The sequence below is a fragment of the Apium graveolens genome, chromosome 5 (genome assembly GCF_009905375.1).
Source record: "Apium graveolens cultivar Ventura chromosome 5, ASM990537v1, whole genome shotgun sequence".
NCBI classification, from domain to species: Eukaryota; Viridiplantae; Streptophyta; class Magnoliopsida; order Apiales; family Apiaceae; genus Apium; species Apium graveolens.
In genome coordinates, this window is record NC_133651.1 from 135,887,853 (window position 1) to 135,899,348 (window position 11,496).

The window sequence follows — 11,496 nt, forward strand, 5'->3', positions numbered from 1 at the left end:
TTGTTCTTGAATTTGGAGTTGTTGTCTTGGTGCATACTGTTGTTAAAAACCAGGAGGGTTGAATTACTTTGCTCCAAACTGCTGATAAGGCTGTTGCACCGTATTCTGATTATTGCTCCAGCTGAAGTTAGGATGGTTGCGGTTGTTAGGATGATAAGTGGCAGGAACTGGTTGCTGCGACCTCTGAAAGTTGCTCACATATTGAGCTGACTCACTAGATATAGCACACTGCTCCGTTTTGTGCGCACCTACATAAAGCTCACAGACACTGGTGATCTGATTAACTCCATAATTAGCCAAAGAATCCACTTTCATCGTTAATGCCTTTAGCTGAGCAGGTATAGCCGTAGCTGTATCCACCTCCAGAATTCCTTCTACCTTGCCTTGAGGTAGTCTCTATGTTGGATTTTGGTATTCATTAGCAGTCATCAATTCAATTAGCTCATAAGCTTCATCATGGATCTTAGCCCATAAGGCTCCACCTGATGTTGCATCGAGCATGGGTCTGGACTGCGCTCCCAAACCATTATAAAAGCAATTGATAATCATCTAATCAGGCATTCCATGATGATGACACTTCGAAAGCATCTCCTTGTAGCGCTCCCAAGCTTCACATAAAGATTCTCCCGATTGCTGAGCAAATTGAGTAAGAGCATTCCTGATTGCAGCTGTCTTTTCCATATGGAAGAATTTAGTAAGGAACTTCTGAGCAAGATCCTCCCAAGTAGTGATAGAACCTGGTGGTAGAGAATGCAAACAATACTTAGCTTTATCCCTCATAGAGAATGGGAAAAGCCTCAGCTTCACAGCATCTTCAGAAACATTATTGAACTTGAAAGTGTCACAGATCTCGATGAAATCTCTAATGTGCATGTTAGGATCTTCCGTTGGAGAACCCCCAAACTGGACTGAATTCTGCACCATTTGAATCATGCTAGACTTGATTTCAAAGGTATTAGCCACAATGGATGGTCTGACAATGCTAGACTGAATGTCATTGATCTTCGGTTGAGAGTAATCCATCAAAGCTTCCAGATTTACTACTGGTTCTCCAATTGCAATAACAATTTCTTCTTCAACTTTCTCAACTTCTTCAAAAACTTTTTCAACTACTTCAACTTCGTCTAGTGTTTCCTTACGAGATTGAGAACGCATTCACATAAACGCTCTCTATAGTACCTGAAACACAAATAATGTAAACAAGTAAAATATTCGAGTCAGTGAACTTTAACGACCACTGATGTCAAGCACATAAACTAAATTTAACACCGAAGTCCCCAGCAGCGGCGCCAAAAACTTGTTTGCTATAAATCAAACCCGAAAATACACGCAAACGTACACGATCACAAGTACTATAAGATATAAGTCAAGTTCGTTCCCACATGGACTAGTTTAGGTTAATTTCAGATTACACACTTATGCAACAATGTATGGTTATCATTCAATGCTAAGACAAATATCAAATTGAGTTTTGATTTAATTAAGAGATTATACTAAACTGCATTAACTAAGAGAATTAAGATTGAATTACTTATATGAGAATAAATATGGGATTTTAACTTTAATAAATACTTCATTCAAAGTCATGTTCTTTACCCCTATCATGTGATGGCGATGACAACTAATCAGATAACACGAAACTAGTATACGCTAACTTTCGTTATATGTATACCCTACTATCAAACATCCACAATTAAGATAGAAGTTGAATAGACACCAATTATGCTTAGTCTCTATATGTCTATAAATATTGAAAACATAATGGTTTAAGAGCAAGTTATATATCTTGATTACATAGGGTGAATAAGATGGTTAAAATTACCCACGAATTATGCATGTCAATTTATACATAAACCTATGCTAGCATGGCAAGTTCTAAACCTCTATATTCACTATCACTTCAATAGAGATTAAAAACAATTTTAGAAGTTAGCTACGCATTAAAGAAGAATAATCACAACCAAACTAGGATATCATAAATGTTAGGACGAAAACAAGCGCTAATATTCACGCAAGTATACACAATCGCAAGTAATATAGAATTAATTCTAGTTCGTTCCCACAACGACTGGTTTAGGTTAATTTCAATCAATGCACTTATGCAACAATGGTATGATTATTATTCAATGCTAAGACGAATAACAAATTGGTTTCTTTTATAACTAAGATTATTAACTAACATGCAATTAACTAAGAGAGTAAAAAGTTGATTTTCTTATATAACATATACATGGGATTCTAACTTCATTACTACTTCATTCAATAGCCTTTTGGTTCTTAACCTTAACATGCAATGGTGATGACACTAATCAGATAACACAAAACTAGTAAACGCCAAATTTCGTTGTACGGATACCATACTACCAGATATCCATAAAAGAGATAGAAGCAGAATAGACACCAATCATATTGAGACCCTATATATCTATAGAATTTGACAACATAACGGTTTAACGAAGAAGTTATCTATCATGATTACACAGGGTAATTAAGATGGTTAAAATTACCTACGAATCATGCATATCAAATACATGAACCTATGCTAGCATGGCAAGTTCTAAACCTCTAAATTCATTGTCGCTTCATTAGGGATTAACACACTATCTTATAAGTTCGCGATGCTCATAAGACGAATAAGCACAATAAATACTAGGACATCATACAATCACCACACACTAAGGTATCAAAAGATATTAACTACTGAAATCCATAAGTATATCCGCTAGAAACCCATGATAACGATTAACCCATAACAGAACTCATCATCACCGTGGGTTCCGATGAAAGCATGGTATAATAAACTAGGTCTTTATAAAATGAATAATAAAAAAGTACGAAATCCAGAGTTTAGGTTCAACAAAACAAGAAATGAGCATCCAAGATTACAACTTAGAACAAAGAATCACAAGAATAAACTAGATCTTCTTCGCCTTTGTTGAATTGTGCTATTGGTCTTCTCGCTGTCTTCTCCTTAAGCTCTGTTATGAAAAAGGTCTTTAAGTTGTTTTTAAATAGCAGCCAAATTAACCCAGAAGCCCAGAAAAATAGTCTTTTCATTAAAATAGGAATCTGGAATCCTGACCTGGCGCAGCCACGCGCATCACCAGTGCGGGCGCGCTGACATTCTGCTTCTCTGGCGCGGCCGCGCGCTAGCACAGCACGGCGCGCCGTCCTTCTGGAAAATTTGAAATTGCTTTCTTTATTTGCTGGTTCTTGATGGCCTTTGCACGAGCGATCTTCACAACATCTTCTTAACACCATTTTAGCATCAAAGCAATGCTAAATCACCTCGATCCCTTATATATGCTTGAAATGCAAAACACTATAAAAATACATCAAAAATACAAATAACTTAAGTACAAAACATCAATTTGAAGCTTTACGAAGCGTTATAAGTGTATATAAATTCCACTTAACATACCCCCAAACTTGAATTGATTCTTGTCCTCAAGCATAAACAGACTCAAAGAACAAGAAATAAAAATGCATGAATACAACCTACATGAATGCAACAATCCCCACAGTATAACTTAACCAACTGACAAGCAACATCTCAAAAAATGCAGTTATTCGCACAAGTTCAATCAAATCTCACAAGTCAACTCACAAGCTAGATATGTGTGTGTGTGTGCAATTTCTTAACAGATGTACTAATGCAACTAGATCAATAATCATGACTCACTACTCATCAAGGCAATCACAAGGTTATATATAGAATAAACGATAAACTCAAAATGACTTAAACACTTCAATTTTTATATCGGAGTTATTATATGGATTCATGCTTTTATTCACAACACATAAACAATCACAGATATGCTTATTTGACCGTGTAATGAGTGAGGTCCACAAAAGACTTATACAATAATACCCATGTAGCGAGCGTTAGATTAGTGGATCCCAGACTATAAAAGTCTTAGGTCACTAGGCACAAAGTCTCCTAAGAACTTAATAACTCGGGTATTAAAGAGCCCACTCGTGATCAATTATGCATAATACATATATTTTTTTCTCTTTTTTTTTTCTTTTTGTCTCTTTTGTCTCTATTTTTTTTCACATGATTTCTGAACGAGTGCGTTTCGTTCCATCTCGCTCAACCCTAGACTACTCATATAAAATGAGCCGGCTACTAGCCATTTGACACCTAGCCATATCAACTAGCAATGAAATCCAATATTTTTCCAATTTTTAAATATCCATGTTATTTTACCATTAAAAGAATATCATACATTCTAATCATAAACATGTGATTAAACCTCGACAAACAAACAAACCATAATCATGATCTAGCACGCAAGCAACTATAAAGACTTAGTGAAAAAATCTTGCTTGTAGCATGCAAATCAACTCGATAAGACTTAACGTTCCTAAATACGACATCACCACACTTGCATCAATATCACAAATCAGTCGAAAAAGTAAACTTAAGGGATCATGTTATAATGCAAATGCATGAACTATATGCAACAAACTAACATGCAAAATAATAATAAAAAAACTACATGACAAATATGCAACTATATAAAACTAAACTATCATGAATATGCAAACTATATGGACACACACAAACATATGTTCCTTAACTATCACCCCCAAACTTAAAATATTCACTGTCCTTAGTGAAGGTAATAGTAAGAAATCAGGCATACCTACTCGGAATCAGGGTCATCACCCTCATGGGGTGGCGTGTCAGGAGTGTCAGGTGGTGGGTACACAGAATCCTCACCAAATACTGGCCACTGGATGTCAACTCTTGTGGATCTAAATGCAATCCCCAACACTTGGGTGAGATCATGTGCAAACCTACTATGGATGTCATGCATCACATCCATCCTCCTCATCAAGCGCCTATACTGCGCTGAACCCAAACCAGCACTACCCTCTGCTTCCTGCTGTTGTGACCGTGAAGGATCGGCCTCGCCCAACTGAGCTCTTCATGCTGCTTTACTGGCCTAAGTCATCCCACCAGCATATTCTTGAGGTGCTGGCGATCCACCTGGCAAGTGTTCATGTGAATAGCCGAGCCCCTTCGGATTTGGCTTCCCACCGTATCACTCCTGCATAACTGCTATCGTCGTACTGTCAATCGGGGCACTAGGAAGCTGCAGCTGCTCACGGACGGGCCAATACACTCCAACCGCCACACATAGCTTAGTCACAATCGATGCATATGATATAAAACCCGTAGTGCTGCCTCGCAGAAACCTCAAATTACCCTGATAAATCACAGACCCCATGTCCACATAATCACCATAGAGAATACCCCACAACAGCTTTGCCCGGTCCACCGTAACATCATATACATGTGATGAAGGCATAATGTTAGCACAAATAAACGAATTCCATGCACGGGCATACTTGTTCATGCACAAATTTGGGAAAGTAGCATACTCATTCGTGCCCCTCTTGAACTTCCAGTGAGTCTCAGGAACACACAATGTAATAACAATCAAATCCAAGTTAAAATCCTCGCCGGTCTTCGCATTCCAATCCTCCTGGTCAGGCTATTTCTCGGGCTGATTTATCACCAAACGAAAGGCCTCTGCACTGTAATCCACAGTCAACCCCCTCACCACAGTAAAACCATTCTTGTCCGCCTTCGCATTCGCGTAAAACTCACGAACCACACTCATAGGCACCACAACTAGTGCCTCAGAAAAAGCAATCCAACCCATCTCCACAATCATCTCCAGCAACTTACCAGCCCTCCCCGATGGCAGAAAACCTCGATCCTTGTCTATCGGCTTCAAAAGCAGCCTCGTATACTCTGCCTCAGCCTCCAGAGTTAAAAACCTAGGCCTCACACCCCCAACACTTGAAGAATAGGTGATGTTGCTGCTAACTTGGGATCGTTGTCTTTTGGGTGCCATTGGAAGTGAATAAGAGAGAATAAGAGATGCGTATAAGAGAAGTTTAGAGTTTTGAGACTTGAAAAAGTGATGGAGAGATTTGTGTATAAGTGTGTGTATATATAGGAAGAGAATTAGGTTTAAAATAGAAGTGAGATTTGATTAAGGGAATAATAGGAGTAATGGGGTGTTTGAAACTGAATTGGAGAGGGAAATATGGAAGGTGGGAGCAAGAAATTCAGTTACGAATTGATTTTGTATTTGATTTTTGATTTTTCTGACTTTTTTTTCCAGGTCCAAGGAGCCAGCGCGACCACCTCTCATGGCATCGCGAACACACCGTGCTACTGAAAACCAGTGCGGTCGCCCGCCATACCAGCACGGGCACACCGTGTTACTGGAGTTTCAGCGCAGCCGCCCTGCTTCTCAGCGCGGGCGCGTCGTGCTATTGTAGTTTGCAATAATTTTTTTTATAGTTTTCTCCTTATTTTCTTCTTCCTCTATCTACTAATGTACAACAAACTTGGGTTTCCTCCCAAGAAGCTTGATGTAGAATCCCCGAGATCAAGTTGACAATAAAACGACACTAACCACCTCATGGTTTGCCGTATCCCAATAGTAATGCTTCAATCTCTGTCCATTAACCTTGAATGCTTGGCCTAGATCATTCTCAAAAATCTCCACCGCTCCATGTGGAAACACAGTTTTGACAAGAAACGACCTTGACCACCTCGACTTCGATTTTCCAGGAAAAAGACGGAGACGGGAGTTGAACAAAAGAACTTGTTTCCCCGGCAAAAATGATTTGAGCACTAGACCCCTATCATGCCACCTCTTGACTTTCTCCTTATACATTTTGTTGTTCTCATACGCTTGAAGTCAAAACTCATTGAGTTCATTCAATTAAAGCATCCTTTTATTTCCAGTTGCATCCATATCAAGGTTCAATTTCCTCAAAGCCCAATACGCTTTATGCTTCAACTCCACAGGAAAATGATATCCTTTTCCATAAACCAACTGAAACGACGACATGCCAAGCGGAGTCTTGTCTACTTTTCTATACGCCCAAACAGCTTCATCCAGCTTCAAAGACCAATCTTTCCTTGATAGACACATAACTTTCTCTAGAATACGCTTGATCTCTCTATCAGATACCTCAGCTTTCCCATTAGTATGCGGATGGTAGGCTGTAACAATGCGATAATTCACATTATACCTTTGCATCATAGCAGTGAACTTGCGATTGCAAAAATGCATTCCCTCGTCATTGATTATGACTCTTGGAGTCCCAAATCTTGTGAATATCTGTTTATGAAGAAAATTAAGCACTACCTTTGCATCATTTATCGGCAAAGCCTTGACTTCAACCCATTTCGAGATATAATCAACCGCCAACAAGATATACTGATTATTGCAAGATGAGACAAATGGCCCCATGAAGTCAATTCCCCAAACATCGAATACCTCAACCTAGAGAAGCACATTAAGAGGCATCTCATCCCTCTTGGACATAATACCAACACGCTGACATCAATCACACTTCAAAATAAACTGATGCGCATCCTTAAACAATATAGGCTGGAAGAATCCTGCTTGAAGGATACGAGCTGCTGTCTTTTCTCCACCATAGTGGCCTCCATAAACAATCGAATGACAATCTCGCAAGATTCCCCCCGTTTCGCTGTACGGAATACATCTCCTGATGATTTGGTCAACTCCTTGCCTAAACAGAAACGGCTCATCCCATATGTACCACTTCACCTCATGAAGAAACTTCTTCCTTTGAGCAGATGACAAGTTTGGGGATATAATGTTGCTTACAAGGTAGTTCACAATGTCTGCGAACCACGATTCTTCCTCTTGCACCCCAAACAGCTGCTCATCGGGAAAAGACTCATTAATCAATGTCTTATCCTGTGAAGTTGCACTTGGATCTTCTACACGAGAGAGATGATCAGCGATTTGATTCTCAGTACCCTTTATGTCCTTGATCTCTAACTCGAATTCCTAAAGTAAAAGAACCTATCGAAGCAGTCTAGGCTTCGAGTCCTTCTTCGAGACAAGATAGCGAATCGCGGTGTGATCAGTGAAAACTGTCACTTTCATCCAAGGAAAATAAGATCGAAACTTCTCAAAACTATAAACAATAGCCAAGAGCTCATTCTCAGTAGTAGTATAGTTCAGTTGAGCACCATTGAGGGTCTTACTAGCATAGTATACCACATGAAATATATTGTTCTTCCTCTGCCCAAGAACTGCTCCAACTGCATAGTCACTTGCATCGCACATTATTTCAAAAGGTTCATTCTAGTTAGATGCAGTTATGAGAGGTGTCGTGATCAAGCTCTTCTTTAAGCTCTTAAAAGCAGCTAGGCACTCGTCATCAAACTTGAAAGAGACATCTTTTTCTAGAAGATTGCACAACAGTTTAGAGATTTTAGAGAAGTCCTTGATGAAATGCCAATAGAAACCCGCATGACCAAGAAAGCTGCGGACTCCCTTAACAGAAATTGGTGGAGGAAGGTTTTCAATGACCCCCACCTTAGCTTTGTCCACCTCAAGACCTTTACTAGAGACCTTGTTCCCAATAATGATGCCTTGTTGCACCATGAAGTGACATTTCTCCCAGTTGAGAACCAGATTGGTTTCAACACACCTTTTCAGAATGACGCTAAGATTTTGCAAGCACTCATGAAAAGAATCACCGAACACAGAGAAATCGTCCATAAACACCTCCACATTCTGACCAATCATGTCAGAGAAGATAGCCATCATGCATCTCTAAAATGTGGCAGGTGCTCCACACAAACCAAAAGAAACTCTTCTGAAGGCGAAAGTCCCAAACGGACATGTGAAGGTAGTCTTTTCCTGATCTTCTGGAGCAATGCAAATCTGATTATAGCTTGAATAGCCATCCAGAAGATAATAGTACTCATGCACAGCCAATCTGTCAAGCATCTGATCAATAAAAGGAAGAGGGAAGTGATCCTTCCTTGTGGCCTTGTTTAGCTTCCTGTAATCCATGCAAACTCTCCACTTCATGACTGTTCGAGTAGGAATGAGTTCATTCTTCTCATTAGCAACCATTGTGATGCCTCCTTTCTTCGGCACACACTAAACATGACTCACCCAAGAACTGTCAGAAATGGGATAGATGATCCCTGCATCTAGCCACTTGAGAATTTCCTTCTTCACAACTTCTTTCATGATCAGATTCAGCCTCCTTTTTTGCTCAACAGTAGGCTTGCTACCTTCCTTTAGCAGAAATTTATGCATGCAATAAGAAGGGTTGAGTCCCTTGATATCTGCTATAGTCCATCCAGTTGCCGATTTGAACTCTCTCAGAATTCTCAAAAGGTTTTCCTCATTACTCCCTGAAAGGTCAGATGCAATAATAACAGGCAAAGTAGATGCATCACCTAAAAAAGCACACCTTAAGTGTTCAGGCAATGGTTTAAGCTCATATGTATGAGCTTCCTCAATAGATGGCTTGAGGCGCTTTAGAGATTTGTTCAGCTCCTCCAATTCAAGAGATTCAAAAGGCATATCCAGCCTTCACTTCCAAGGAGAAGCATTCAAATATTGCAACTGCTCATCACCTTCATCATCTTCACTATCTGAATTCCCTAACAAGGCCTTTTATAAGGCATCATACCTTAGCATTTGATCAAGTTAGGAAGTAACCACATAATTGACCAATTCCCCTTTTAAGTACTCCTCATTATCAGTAGGTAATTTCATGACATTGAAAACATTGAACGTCACATCATGATCCAGTACTCGCATAGTGAATTCATCCTTCTGCACATCAATCAAGGTTCGGCCTGTAGCCAAGAAAGGTCTTCCCAAGATTATGGGAATCTTCTTATCCTCCTCGAAATCAAGAATTACAAAATCAGCAGGAAAGATGAGTTTGTCCACCTTGACCAAGACATCCTGCACAATGCCTCATGGATATATAATAGAACGATCGGCCAACTGTAAGGACATATAAGTAGGATTTGGATCAAATAGGTCCAACTTCTTGAAGATAGACAAAGGCATCAGATTAATGCTAGCTCCCAAATCACATAAACACTTGTCGAATGACAAGTTTCTAATGGTGCAAGGAATAGTGAAGCTTCTAGGATCTTTAAGCTTCGGAGGCAACTTCTGTTACAACACAATGTTGCATTCCTCCGTAAGAGCGACGGTCTCTAAGTCATCGAGCTTCACTTTCCTGCAGAGAATACCTTTCATAAACTTCGCATAGCTAGGCATTTGTTCAAGAGCTTCAGCGAAAGGTATGTTGCTATGAAGTTTCTTGAAAACTTCCAAGAACTTAGCAAATTGCTTATCCAGCTTTTGCTTCTGCAGCCTCTTAGGAAAATGAGGTGGATGATAGACCTGTTTTTCCCCTGTATTACCCTCAGGAGGAGTGTTGACAACAGTTGTGTTCCTTGGTTCCACTTCTTCTTCCTTCGATACATCATCTTCAGCCACAAATTCAGATTCTTGAACTTGAGATTTTTCGGGATTCGCAACCTTCCCAGACCTCAATGTAATTGCCTTAACCTGCTCCTTAGCTCCTCTCTTTCCTGGCACTTCAGTGTCACTAGGGAGTGTACCAGGTTGTCGATTCAGCAAGGCATTAGCAATTTGCCCAATTTTATTCTCCAAGGTCTTGATATAAACGGCTTGGCTCTTGCACATGAGCCTCAACTCCTCTAGTTCAGATTTTTCATTAGATTGAGGTATCTGCTGAAGTTGGAGTTGTTGCCTTGGTGCATATTACGGCTGTTAAAAACCAGGAGGGTTGTATTGATTTGCTGTATATGGCTGATAAGTTTGTTGCACCGTATTTTGAGTGTTGCTCCAGCTGAAGTTAGGATGATTGCAGTTGTTGGGATGATAAGTGGCTAGAGCTGGTTGCTGTGACCTCTAAACGTTGCTCACGAACTGAGCTGATTCACAAGAAATAACATACTGCTCAGTCTCATGTGCACCAACACAAAGCTCACAAACACTAGTGATCTGATTAACTCCAAAATTAGCCAAAGAATCCAGCTTCATCGTCAAAGCCTGAAACTGATCATCTATAGCAGTAGCTGTGTCCACTTCCATAATTTCTGCTACTTTGCCTTGAGGCATTCTCTGAGTTGGGTTCTGGTATTCATTGACAGCCATCAGTTCAATTAATTCATAAGATTCATCGTAGCGTTTAGCCCATAAGGCTCCTCCTGATGCTACATCAAGCATGGGTCTAGAAGTAGCACCCAACCCATTGTAAAAGCAGTTAATGATCATCCAGTCAGGCATCCCATGATGAGGACACTTTCTAAATATCTCTTTGTAGCGGTCCCAAGCCTCATACAAAGATTCTCCCGTTTGTTGTGCAAATTGAGTATGAGCATTACCGATTGCAGATGTCTTCGCCATAGGGAAGAATTTAGTGAGAAACTTTTGAGCAAGATCCTCCCAAGTAGTAATAGAGCCTGGTAGTAGAGAATGTAACCAACACTTACCCTTATCCCTCAGAGAGAATGGGAAAAACCTCAACTTAATAGCATCTTCAGTAACTCAATTGAACTTGAAAGTGTCAGAGATCTTGATGAAATCCCCAATGTGCATGCTGGGATCGTCTATAGGAGAATCCCCAAACTGAACT

At 39.9% G+C, this 11,496-nt stretch overlaps 1 non-coding gene and 1 pseudogene across 1 annotated transcript; both read left to right on the forward strand.

The window, feature by feature from the left end:
- Nucleotides 1–559: 559 nt before the first annotated feature.
- Nucleotides 560–666, forward strand: LOC141663369 (small nucleolar RNA R71). The gene has a single exon (XR_012551444.1). It is a non-coding gene; the product is annotated as a small nucleolar RNA R71 (small nucleolar RNA).
- A 10,479-nt stretch (nucleotides 667–11,145) lies between these two features.
- On the forward strand, nucleotides 11,146–11,242 carry LOC141663442 (small nucleolar RNA R71; annotated as a pseudogene).
- The last annotated feature ends 254 nt before the right edge of the window (nucleotides 11,243–11,496 follow it).